Source organism: Bombyx mandarina, chromosome 01, assembly GCF_030267445.1.
Source record: "Bombyx mandarina strain Sakado chromosome 01, ASM3026744v2".
Lineage (NCBI taxonomy): Eukaryota > Metazoa > Arthropoda > Insecta > Lepidoptera > Bombycidae > Bombyx > Bombyx mandarina.
In genome coordinates, this window is record NC_143208.1 from 295,062 (window position 1) to 308,000 (window position 12,939).

Consider the following 12,939-nt stretch of genomic DNA (forward strand, 5'->3'; position numbering starts at 1 on the left):
AATTTGTGCGAAGGTCTCAAGAAGCTTTGTGCGTATCGATTTAATTAAAAAAAACTAGTAGATCCTGCAACAGTATAGGTAGCCCACACAGGGTTTCATATGGCGCGACAACTTACACTGTTATTAACAATGTTGACATTGAACCACTGCCAATCATAAATAAAAATTGAAATGAAATGAAAAACAATCCACCTATATTGGTGGGCTCTATTTACATCGTCATCGTTAATTTGATGTTTTTTTTCGTATTTTCACTTTACTTTTGTAAAGATGTGCATGGTAAACTTGTTTTTTGGGGCGGAAGGAAATGCGAGTTCTTCACTCCCCTCCCTGGCGATGAGGTAGTGTCAGAGTTGTACACCGCTAAAGCCCCTACGTTAGTTACGCGGAGAGTCGGAGAGTGAACAGAGAGTCGAGCAGAATTATGAGGAGTCCATATCACTGTCTTGTTAAGACAAAACTTCTCACTCCAGATACTGGTTCTACAAAAGGTTTTTTTTTATTGCCCTATAGGCAGACGAGCATACTGATGGTGAGTGGTTACCGTCGTCCACGGACTTCAGTAATGCCATGGGCAGAGCCTAACCGCTGCCTACCATTGACTAGTACTAGGGATTAGGACCAATTCAGAGAGATGACGGTGCTAGACGCGTCCGAAAAAATAAATATGTGGAGAGAGTAAAAATAATATTCTGAGGAAGATGAAGGCCCAGATGAAGACTCAGATGGCTCGGACATGTAGTGCGGATGGAGCAGGATTGGTCTACGCGGGTGTACCAGAGGGACGCCGCCCCATTTGGAGGGTCGGCTCAAGTACCGTTGGCATCACGCTGTGGAAGGGGATTTACGCGTGTTACAAGCGCCGGACTGGCAAGGTGTTGCGCAGCGCCGTGATGAATGGCGGCGCTTATTGTCGGAGGCCAAGACCCACTTCGGGGTCATAGCGCCAGCGCACTACTACTATATTACTATCTTGAGGCTGCCCAGCCGTAAACTAACCCTTTAATAGCTTCTATTATGAAAAAATGTTTTTATCTAAATCTGATTTCGTTGTAGGTATTTATTTTAAAGATAGAAGACACACTTCAATTCGTTGCGTTGTCAAAACTCTCGAACAGGGAGACATAGTGGGACATCGTGAGGCGCGGCTGATCTGTGCTTTCTAATGTTACATGACGACCAGAACTATTCTATCAAGCGTGTAACGACTAACAAGAAGAAGAATGGCAAAATCAACTTTTAAACGGTCAATTCAGAAATAATTACGGTTATTTAATATTAAGTTAAAACCCCGTTGTCTTGTAATAAAATGCCAGGAAACCGAATCTGGTCAGTGTAAGCAGAGAACGTTTCAATAACTGGGTACACTAACATTCGACTAAATCCAACCGGATAGCTAGTTGTTAATATATTTTAACAAAGATCGGTGTGAAAATGAGAAGCACATTGAATATTTATATGGGAATATTAGATTCCAAATTCAAATGTAATATTTTTTTTTATTTCATTGTGTATTCTAATTGTATTTACTTAACACAGAGTATAACTCTGAATGACCACTCTTAATTACCGATCAATAAGAAATGCTAATAATCAGCATTGGTACATGGAATAGGTACTTAAAAAACCGGACAACAAGTATCCGAGAAACTATGACGAATTTTAATAAGAAAGAAACAAACATAAGAAATAAACGTTTAAAAATTGTGAATTAAATCCAAGAGAAATCGTAAGCTGAGACCTATCAAATAATCCTGACATAGCTTTTCAAGTTCATAATTAGTCTCCATGTTAGGGTTGTTAAAGATAAGGACGGCCATTTACATTCTGAATTCTGGTGCCGGTGGAAACCACGATCTCGCCCGGGGCCCAATGCGGTTCTGAATTCAACAATCAAAAGGCGAATGTCGTTATGTCGTTCATCTAAATAATCAAATTCAATCAATTGTCATCCAACTAACTTGTTCAATGTCAAAGTAAACATACGAACTAGATTATCTCTAAAAATAGACACGTCACGAGCAGAACCAACGAAACAAATATAGTCAGACTTTTACATTGTTTGACTTCAATTTCTACTTACCAAATAAACAATGGCTTCAATATTAATAAGTAATAGTCTTTAAATGTATATTTAAATAGAATGAAAGCCAAGATTCCCAGGCAGTCGTATCTATTAAATAATTATTGACATTTAATTAGCCAGCTTATCTTGTTGCACGAATCTATATTTTTGGCACAAGGCGTAGTTGCATGTTTTGTATGATCTTGTTCTGAGGATACGTAGCCTTCTAAAATAGAGACTTAGTAACTTGAACTTATAAACTTGAAGGGACGGCAGCCTTCTTCTGTCTTCATTTAATATTTGGTATAAATTAGGTGTTGAAACGTATCTCGCGATGAATGTCCTCTTGATTAATGTGATCATATTATAAGGGCATACGATAATCGACAGAAGTTGATCTCTGTTACACGACGTCATTCCTTCATCGTGGAAGTCGTTTGTGGATACTTGAGAAGTAAGTATTTCCTCAGAAAATTGGTACCTGCCCGTGAGATCTTAATAGCGGCATAGTCGGATCGCTTCATACGAGTACACCGGGCGTCTTGCTCGTTCTACCATGACGACTGAGAGCATTAAATACCTACTTCTATATTATTAGAATACCGGATTATATCGCATAAAAATAAGCAGTAATAAATAATACAACATAGATGAATATAGAATAGCATAACATAGATGAGATATCACGAAAAACGAACGTGCATTTTTACCTCAGTTCACACTTTCTGTTAAATAAATTATTAAATTTGAGCTGGTATTAGAGAGTAGCTTACTAGAATTTTAATGACACGTATTTTGTATATGATTATTATTGTACACGATTGTTTTCCATGAAACCATTGTTTTGTTCAAATGTTCTAAAGCTATTAATTTTAAAGTATTTATGCAAAACTGAAGAAAGACATTGTAGATAAATCATTTTACAAAATCCGATACTTATCGCCGTTATAAGGAGCCTCAACGCAAAATTTTGTGGGGAAAAATCACCAAACTTATTTTAAGTTCATTTGCATACATAAGTTTTTCATTATGAAACATTTACACATTTTTTCAGGTGACGTAACATTACTGACGTAGGCTTGTAAGCACACAGAAATCAGTAATCCATAGGAGCGTGCGTGTGTGCATGTGCGCGTGTGGACCTTCTCGAAGTAAGCCTTTTAATGTACGAACGAGTACACAAGTGAGTGGAGAGTGAAGTGTCCGCGCGCCGCTGTGTGCGTGCGACCACTGAGCGAGCCAACAAACAGCTGTTCGGGCCACACACAAACAAACCGACTACTAACACCGTTCACGCTCGATTGAGATGAGTCGTTCTCCAAACTCTTACTACAATAAACCTGTTTCACGTGTAAAAAATGAAAACAGCCCGCGTACCGTGATTTCGTAACGACGACATTGACTCCTCGGCTCCAAATTGAATTTTAAACAAACGTAACGTACCTACTTAGACCTCGCGCGGCGCTCGCTAGCCTACTATCACGAGAACCTATTGGCACTGATTTCGGCGCGCGGTGTTTATCCTTTCAGACACAATGACGAAATTATGTATTTTTCGAGAAACTCAACTGGGCGCGTCGCCGGCGTCGGCATCATCTCGACGCGATAAGGATATCCACTTTGATACATTAAGACTGAGGCACAAATTTACATTAGGATCAGTCGACCTTGATACTTTTCCACCGTGACTCACTGACGAAGAAAAATCACAAAATAACCAAAAAACTGTACGAAAAAGCGGGCGTTCGAAGTTGACGGATGAGAAGGAAGTAAGAAGAAGCATGGCGTAGAAGCGGGATGGACCGTCGCGGCGTCGGGGTCGGGAGGAGTGAATGCTTACCGCGTCGTGAAGGTGGGGGCGCCACGAGCGGCGTGCGCGCGCCACGGACAAGTGCGTGCGACTGAGCCGCGGCGGATGATAACCGCTGATAAGAACGTCATCACCGGCAGCCGCTAAGATGACGCTACGACTCACCTGCACGCGCATCTCTTATCAACTAAACACGTACTCCGTATGCGCCTGTTCATTTGTGTGCTCTAACTTTAGCCTCGTTTCCTTATCAAACGCATTGTGGTATCTGGGTCAGATTGATCAATCACTAAATATTTAACTAAATACCACACTAGCGCATACAACTTGTACTGGGAATGTTTAAAAATACCACAACAACACATAACGTGTCTTTGCGATTGTACCGAAATAATACACTAAAGTTCACAAAATTGTCAAGCACAACAGAATAAAATCAGTAAACAATTTAAAAACACACACCAAGGAACACTTTACTACTACTAGAAATTACAGTTGAATATAATTTCCCACAAAATGATCTAACAAAAGAGCCCTCAATCAGCTCTGTGTACAAGAACGTGTACATATAAGACAGAGACAGAAGAGCTAGAAACGTTGGTACATCAATGTCCGAACGTCGTTTTATCACCTTCTAAATGACTACGTCACGCGTGAACTAATACACCAATCGATAAGTACTTCAGTAGTGATGGGAAGTCCAGACGAACAGAGTGCAACTCAATAATCACCATCCGAGAACGATATGAAGAGTCACGAACAAAAATATATTTTCTCTTGGAATAATAGAGATAATTTAAACATAACAAAAATTACATATTATTAAATTAATCCAAATTTGTGGATAACGATCGAAATTTGAAATAAATTGTTAGATGTTAAGTTTGATAGTAAGGTAAAAGATTGTATTTGTAGCTCCTTTTTTTATACTACCTATGCTGATAGCCTTGAGAAGCTATTTCAGCTTCGCCTTGACGTGTAGGTGAGCTCACGAGGCTCAAACCGGGAGTGTTGCTAAGACTGGGCCCAGCAAGAGCAGCGCTTCGCAGAATCTACCACCGGATCGGAAACGCGACTCACTGAGAAGATCCGGGGAGAAACTCAGTGGGCTGTTTCTATGGGTGTTGCAGCTACTGCGGTTGAGACGCTCTATCAGAAAAACTCACCGACCACGCAGTGGCTTCTGAGAATGTCGTCAACGCCCTCACTCACCTAAAATCAGAACTTTAGAACAAACAAATGCTGTACGGGGTTTGAGAACGGAGCGCCTTATCTTTGCGTTTTTGTTAGCTCCCCGAAGAGTTAGACCGAAAACAATTAACTACCACATCTTTTTATATTCATTTTTGAGGCACTTCACGGTCACATAGGAAAGTGTAACTGCTATCTATTCAGCTAGCCGTCAATTTTGACAATATGTAAACTTAATTAATATCTATAATAAATAATGAGTAAATTAATATATATTTTTCACTAATATTTCAAAAAATTCCTGTGATACCAGCTTTATTCGCATATTATTCATTTAATAATATCATGAATGACTGACTCTTTATATTTTATTAATCATTACTTAATACAAACACAAAAAAGACCAAGCAGAAAGAAATCCGTTCCAACAGGGTAACCAAGAGACACGTCTCTTTTAAATAAAACATAATGGATTGATTATGTGTTAGTTTTATTTCCGCTAACATCAAGCCCATAATTCATAATATGTAAACGATAAAAATGACTCGCCCATTACTCCGGATATGTAGAGACGGCAACAATGAAACACGAGCTGAACGATATATATCACACATCTGTTTTATGTTATTACATTTCTCATGCAAAAATAATATTTATTTATTTTAAAATAAAGTCTTTCTAAACATAGTTTATTTACCACAAAGTCACGGGAAGCCGCCGCCTCTGTTCACTAGTTTCAAACCCACCTAAGTGTATATAATACATGTTTTATGCTCCCGTTGCTGCTTAGTTGGTAAAGCTTTTGAAGAAAGATTATTAATGTTATAAAGACTTTTTTTACATAACATTGATTACGATGTACCTACCAGTATATGATTTGATTATGATTATTTTTTGCATTCTCCTTCGGCCAGTTACTGTAGTATGCCGTAACTATATAAGATCGTGACAAGTTTTTAGACTGCTCATACACAAGTCACATCGGAAATCCATTTGCAGTGCAAAAATTCGTAGTAGAAACATAACAGCAACTGATAATAAAAGCTCCAGACACTTACAGCATGCAACACTCTTCCAGAAAATGATCTTTATATGCTTTTAGGCACGCCAAAAGCTATTTCATGTATTTAAATGAGCTATCCTTATTTTTCTTTTTCAGTTTAGCTTTCTCTTTGTTTCTTTTGAAACAGACCTAGACAGCATCTACTTGGGTTATTGCTTTAATGAAGTAATTCTAAATTAATATGCACAAAAAAACTTCATTGAGTTACTATTAAGTTTGACTCGTTGCTATCCCATCACTACTGAAGCGCCAGCGGTTAAGAAGTGACGAACGTAAATGAACATTCGACCAACAATATTTTGTGTCCAATCATTGGCGAGGCTACTAATTTGAAAGTAAACAAGAGACATGTCACGTGAAATATAAATTGAACAAAAATTTCGCTGAATTTATTTTATTCGACCCTTTGTATTTTTATTCCCTTTGAATATATTTTCGGTCAAACAGTGGGAATTTAATGGCTCTCGCGGTCAACAAACGCGACAATCTATACACTAGGAGCACTTCTTTCTCTACCTAATTGCTGGTAGCCTAAGAGGCTATTCCAGCTATGCGCGGACCGGTAGCTGACGGAGCTCAACCTGAGAGAATCTGCTAATACTAACCCTAGAAAGAGTAGTGCTTCGCTGAATCTACCATCGGATCAGAATTGCAAAAGCACCGAGAGTGGATCGGGAGAATAAGATAAGCTTTGGGCGACGGCGGCTTTTCGTTGCCTTGTCGCCTGAGTCGGATATGTAGCTAGATGTGGCCACGATAGAGGGTTATGGTGTCGTGCCGGTTTTTCAATGAAGCGTTCTGATATTCTCTTCACATACATTACGTTTCGATTCTAATTGCAGTTCGTGAGGGTCGTCAAGAAGCTCTCTATTCTCTACATATCGCGGTGCTCTGATCGAGATAGTTTATATGGTTGTGGGCCGCGCGAGGGAACACTACACTTGCACAAGTGACGAAACGGAAAGGATGTTATTTTATTTTGTTTTTTTGCTGCTTTACAGATGATGGAATAGACTCGACTCGGTCGTCGACTGGCTTTACGTAGGGACAGCATGACCTCCTTCTGTCGAGGGTGTCCCCTATACGTGACCCTAGCAGCTCAGAGTATGGGCGGCCAAAGATGCTTATGACGATAATAGAGCTACCTAATACGGGATAAGACATTTGCAATGGTGTCGAAAGGGCGACCTCATTTGAAGAACTTGGCTGTGCTTTTCGTGGGGTTGATGTCTATGCGCCAGTTCCAGAGCCACTGTCGTAGATTGGTGGCCGCGATCTTGAGTTTAAGGTATTTGAACGATATATTCCCACTCAAGTAGTAGATAGTAGAAGGATAGAATATACATAATTGCAATAAACTCAGTGAACAACGACCTCATGTGCCAAGGTGCGCAGCGCTGCTCACGTTGTTGTCTTTATGGATTGCGATGACAATCTGGTATCAAGTTGACATCAACTCGTCGGATAATACAATATATTTACAAATATGCAACCCTCTATTTGAGTGAAATATAATAAAGCTCTTTGTTGAAATACCACAAATAAATTACAAAAAGTCAAACAAATAATAACAATGAAAATGTGTCCAACAATACTTTGTTAACAGCCATCCCTCCAGGCTTTCTTCTATGAAAAGGAATTATATGATAGTTGTTTCTAATAATATAATAACCAATTACACAAGACGACATTAAAATGTGCAATGTACAGATCTCATATATAAAATACAAACGCGTATACCTGTGATGATAGTTGATAAAGATAATACATCTCATATTAATACATAATGGAAGACTGTGGCCGTTTGTGGCAGTTGTTAGTCACAGCACTGGATAACAGCTGCCAAGACGTTAGATTGGTTATTGTATAGTTCACGGACGGATTTTCCCTAATTAGGAGTAGGAAGTAGACATGAGGCGGAATCCGTAGACCGTTCACTGTTAGAGATGAGTAGACTTAAATATAACGCATACTCAACACCATCCATTATATTTTAATTAAAGAAATGACTGAGAGCATATGTACCTTTGGATTGTGATGGAAATTAAGATTACATTTTGACTTATTTATTTTATGCAGATGCATAGTCTCCACTCATATATAAATTTCGGATTAGAACTAATTGAAAAGCGGTCGGAGGAATATACTCCGTGGCGTCTATATAATGGACTCCGGTTGCCGCTAACCGCTTCGCTGATAAAAATATTGATAAAACATTGAATTGATACGCACATTGTCTGAGAACAGGATACTAGATAATATAGTAATAGGTAAATAAAATAATTAAAAAGAGGAAATATTTAAAAAAATATAGTGAAATCTTCTAAGATCAAATGCCATTGAACAACTTTTTAGCATCTTATAACGAGGATTTTGACGTGGTGCGGCGGCCCATCAGACCGCTGGTGTTCCGGGATACTCCGCTGGGTCAGAACCAGCCTGCCGGGTCGGAACGTAATACACCACCTTCTCTATCACCTGCCCTACCACAGTACGTCCGGACATGACGGCAAGCGGACCGTAGCCGTCACTGCGCCGTCCCATCTCCTGGTGCCAGCGCGCTACAGTGACGGTAGCCAGCGATGCGGCCTCGAACCTCAGGTCGTCCCTTGACCATCACCGTGACGAGACTGTCTTCTCACAGGGGTCGGAGCTGGGCGAACGCTCTCCTCTGACTCCCAGCTCGGTGGCCGTGACACGTGGGTCCAAATGGTTGGTACTCTTACTAACCATTTAGACCCACATTAGTTCTGTGATTGTCTTTCATGTCAGATATTTAACTTAATTATTAGAACATTATAAATACTATATAGTAAATAAATCATATTATTACACAAAATTACACACGATCATCTGACTCTATTCTGTACTACGAGAATCAGAGACGTTGTGTGTTTGTGTTAGACATTAAGCATCTGCACAAAGAGCAAATAAACCTGTTCGTTACACGAATGTTGCCCAATGTGAGAATCGAATCGGCGACCCTCGACCCGGCAGTCAAGGGCGCTACTGTGTCGCTGATCCACTTATAGATAAGGTACAGTGTACTAATACAAGGTATTAGATATTTTAATTTGTAAATATGATTTATGAAACAGCACGTGAATCATAAATTTACTACTTGGCAAGCCGCAATACGAGATATATAATTCACAAAAAAAATGTATGTATACTTTTTTCTCACGCGTGATAGGTACGTGAGCTCATGGCCTACTTGCTGTTTTGTGGTCACACTCGCCTTGACATAAAAACGAGGTCTCAGACGTAATACATCCTTCCACCCAGAGCGGAAGACTATTCTTAGATTAACTTAGAACGAGGTGCCATTTAAGTTTATACAAACGTAAAAAATTTAAAGGCTCGATCGCTCAACGCAAACCAAAATTGAAAACCTCGCTTGGCTTCGAAGAATGTTAATTAAGGAGGCAATCACCCATTATAGGGGAGTTGAAAGTATCAATCCTGAATGGGAATACTGTGGGACGGTGGAGTGGAGTCGGCCCCTAACGGCTTAAAACCCTACATCCACGTTATAGCCCCAACTGAATGCCTAGATCGTCGGTTTCGAAATACGAATCCTAAAATAATGAAAGTTGAAAATAAGGATCTAGCTGGAAAATTCTTTTGAAAATTTCTTTTTTGCTCTGCGTGATTATGACTTCTGCCTGCATTTTGTAAGCGGCAGTCATTTTGTCATTCGAGTTTTATGGATTATGAGACCAGTACCCGTAACATAAGTTCTTTACGAACTTATTACGGGACCAGTTAACGTGGCGTGATTGTTAGTAAATATTTATTTATTTATTTATATTACTTTTTCCTGAAATAAAAGATGGTTGTGTACTATCCGATAAATAAACTACCAATGAATTTGTATCTTCAATGGTACGTCAGTCACAAGCCAGCGGACATACTATAGTATCATATTATAACGTGTCTGTGTCTAAGGGTGTCCCTGGTATGCCGATGTTACATGAGGCCCAGTCGCGTCACTCCCCAAAAAGTGGTCTATGGGTCGAGAGACACGGGGCCGAGTCGCACCACTTCTAGACACGTCACCACCGGTAGACAACCGGTGAACAGGAGACTCTGTGAGGAGGATCTCAGGGTGCCACCACTTACCGCTCTGGGAGACTCACGCCAATAAATGAAACAATTACAATATATATAACACTTGAGTTTATTAACTACAGATTTAATGATTATAATTGTTTACACAGAATCAATTAGTGGTACGGTATCTTTGTCAAATATGTGTCGGTAGGTATACCGAACACAGGAGAAAGAATTTAATGAAAGTGAGATTAAATAACAATATTATAAACTAAGACGGTATCACCAGTGGTTCACAAAATGACGAACGATTACTGGATTGCTTCCCCGCAACTTGGGTTGCTGGATCCGAGCCAGGTTGTGTATGCAGGTGTGTTTCTTTGTTCTACGGTAGTCAAGTACTTTCTTGGATCGCCAAGCCAGATGGCAGGCACCTCGCTTCCGGCAGCGTCCACGTAGAAAAGTACTGCGGGATCTCGAAGGTGATAAGTTCACACTCCGCACCCTAACTGATGTACATGGAATGTACCAGTTATTAGGACCCTGGTTGAATAAAAATACACCAAGGAACTGATAAATTGACTATGGTAAATACGTAATAAAACTTGCACTGCAGCTCGAGAGATGTTGATTGAAAAAGTTTCGGACAAAGTGACTTGTCCTTTTATATTAATTGTCTATAGTGCCTATATAGTGCTGTGACAATCTCACCCTCGAACCACAGACAAGATAGTACAGTCACGCCATACAGTGTCGGATAAGTGCACTAAGCAGCGTTTCATAATTATATATTTCCCCACACTGCGCCACGTATACGCTAGAGGGCGTTAATTTAAAAAAAAAAAAAAGTTAATTTTTCTAGCGTTACAATATTTATCTTTATATATATGTTATGTACCCGGCGTTGCAATGGTCTTTTACCGCGTTAGACAGAGTCCTGTTAATGGGAGCTAATCCAGGCTATGAATTTTGTTTTTTCCATCAAAATCCGTTTAGCCATTTTTGCATAATTGAGTAAAAAGCACCCAAATGCAGAAACATTCACGGTTGTAATTTTAGTATATATGGGGTATTCCATGGTTCATGTCCAGACTTTTAGAATCCACCGAACGTTGGTAATAATCGACGTAGTTTGTATAGTGACTACGACACAATTGTATAGTTACATACATATATGCATGGGTGTACAAAATGACCTATATAAGTGTGGTGCTCGTTCCGCCACCCATATCCACATAGATTCCCCCTAAAGGATTCGATCCTGATACCGCAGGATCGCCGCCAGATCCCCGTGGTACGAGAGGTACGATACCTCGTTACTGGTGGCTGCCGCTGACTACTCCCCGGAATTAGCTCAAACAAAAGTCTGCCACAGTTGATGCCCTAGACACTTCCTTACATATTCTACCAATCCAATCATTCAACTATTAGACGCCTGCAGCTCTAACACTAGGACCTGGCATAGAGGCCCTGGTAACCGTACTCGTCGAACTCGAAGAGTGAAACCTAGCCGATAGCATTACCGCTCAATTTTTCGCCGGATCTTCTCAGCGATTCGCGATTCCGATTTGGCATTGCCATTGAGCTATCAGCTAGTTCATCATTGTTCTCCACCTGGTTGAGCCTGTACTCATCCACCAGCTCTCGTATTCTCGTAAAGCTGAAAAGGCCTTTCAGAGAGTCTGTGAGAGTTCATCAAAGCCCTAACGAACATTAAAATAATAATATTCATTTAATTTTCCTAATTACTGATACCGCACAGCTAGTAACCTAGTTATGTTGCGAAGTGCTTCCTTTTAACGTGCACTATACGTATCAAAATCTGTAGCACATTGGAGCAATGAAAATATTCGAATGTTTTTGATAATGTAACGTCCACCTCCGTAGCCTGTAAGACATACAAACTAACGCTTTACAACCGTAAATTGTGTGGAGGATTCAGAAAAAATGTTTAAAATATCATGCAAATTCGATTCGCGCTCAATTACCCTTTTCATTTAAATTTGTAGTGAAACATTATCTTAAGCGGGCTGATTGATTGTTTATTTGAAACTAATTTGATGTGTACTTACGTGATGCGGGCACAATCAGCTGGCAGTCCCTCGCTCCGTTTAATATACATAATATTAAAACCTATCACGTCCTTTGTGCTGATAAAAAATCGAAATAGCTCTACTTATAATTATGAGTTTTATTTCTCGTTGCACAAGCAATAGCAGGTTTCGCGATGCTCATCGTGCGGTCTCTGGAGAGTTCAGTCATGTTATTATATATAAACACAACAGTGTCTCAGGACACTCTCGCATTAACAGACCTGAAGGGACTTCCCGATTGCCCCAGTAAAAATTCTATTTATTGCAATGCAGTAACTAGCCTCTGAATTAACAAATAGCAATGTTATAAATAATCGAAAAATTTTATTTGACGCAGTTGACAAAATTAAATTAAGCAGCAAGCACATCACTTCGTTCAAACACATTTATTTTGTCTATTTAAAAATATTTTACGGGAAGTTTTTAACGTTTTACATATGTTCTATATATAAACGCAAATTAACGCTAACTGTGATACAATTAATTCAATAGATATGTGAGATGTTGCTAATTTCTAATGCAACAACTGGGTTCATTCTCCCTTCCTTACGTAGATGTACCGATCATTCTCGAGAGTTATTGGTGGGGGAATGCTAGAAGCAAAGTTGTGTGAAATGTTCAATTTTGTTAGTTTAATGTTTCTTGAGGCTTAAACGAGTAATAA

General features: G+C 39.5%; 1 protein-coding gene across 3 annotated transcripts in view; it reads right to left on the bottom strand.

Moving 5' to 3' along the window:
* The window catches only part of LOC114247436 (adenylate cyclase type 6), a 181,225-nt gene extending 177,001 nt beyond the window's left edge, over positions 1-4,224 (bottom strand). Inside the window, exon 1 of one of the 3 annotated variants that reach the window (XM_089739824.1) lies at positions 4,041-4,224. The gene's annotated coding sequence lies outside the window, so the exon portion shown is untranslated. Of the gene's footprint in view, positions 1-3,508; positions 4,000-4,040 lie in introns of those variants that run through there. The other 2 variants (XM_089739891.1, XM_089739792.1) reach the window with 2 other exon arrangements.
* Positions 4,225-12,939: the final 8,715 nt, after the last annotated feature.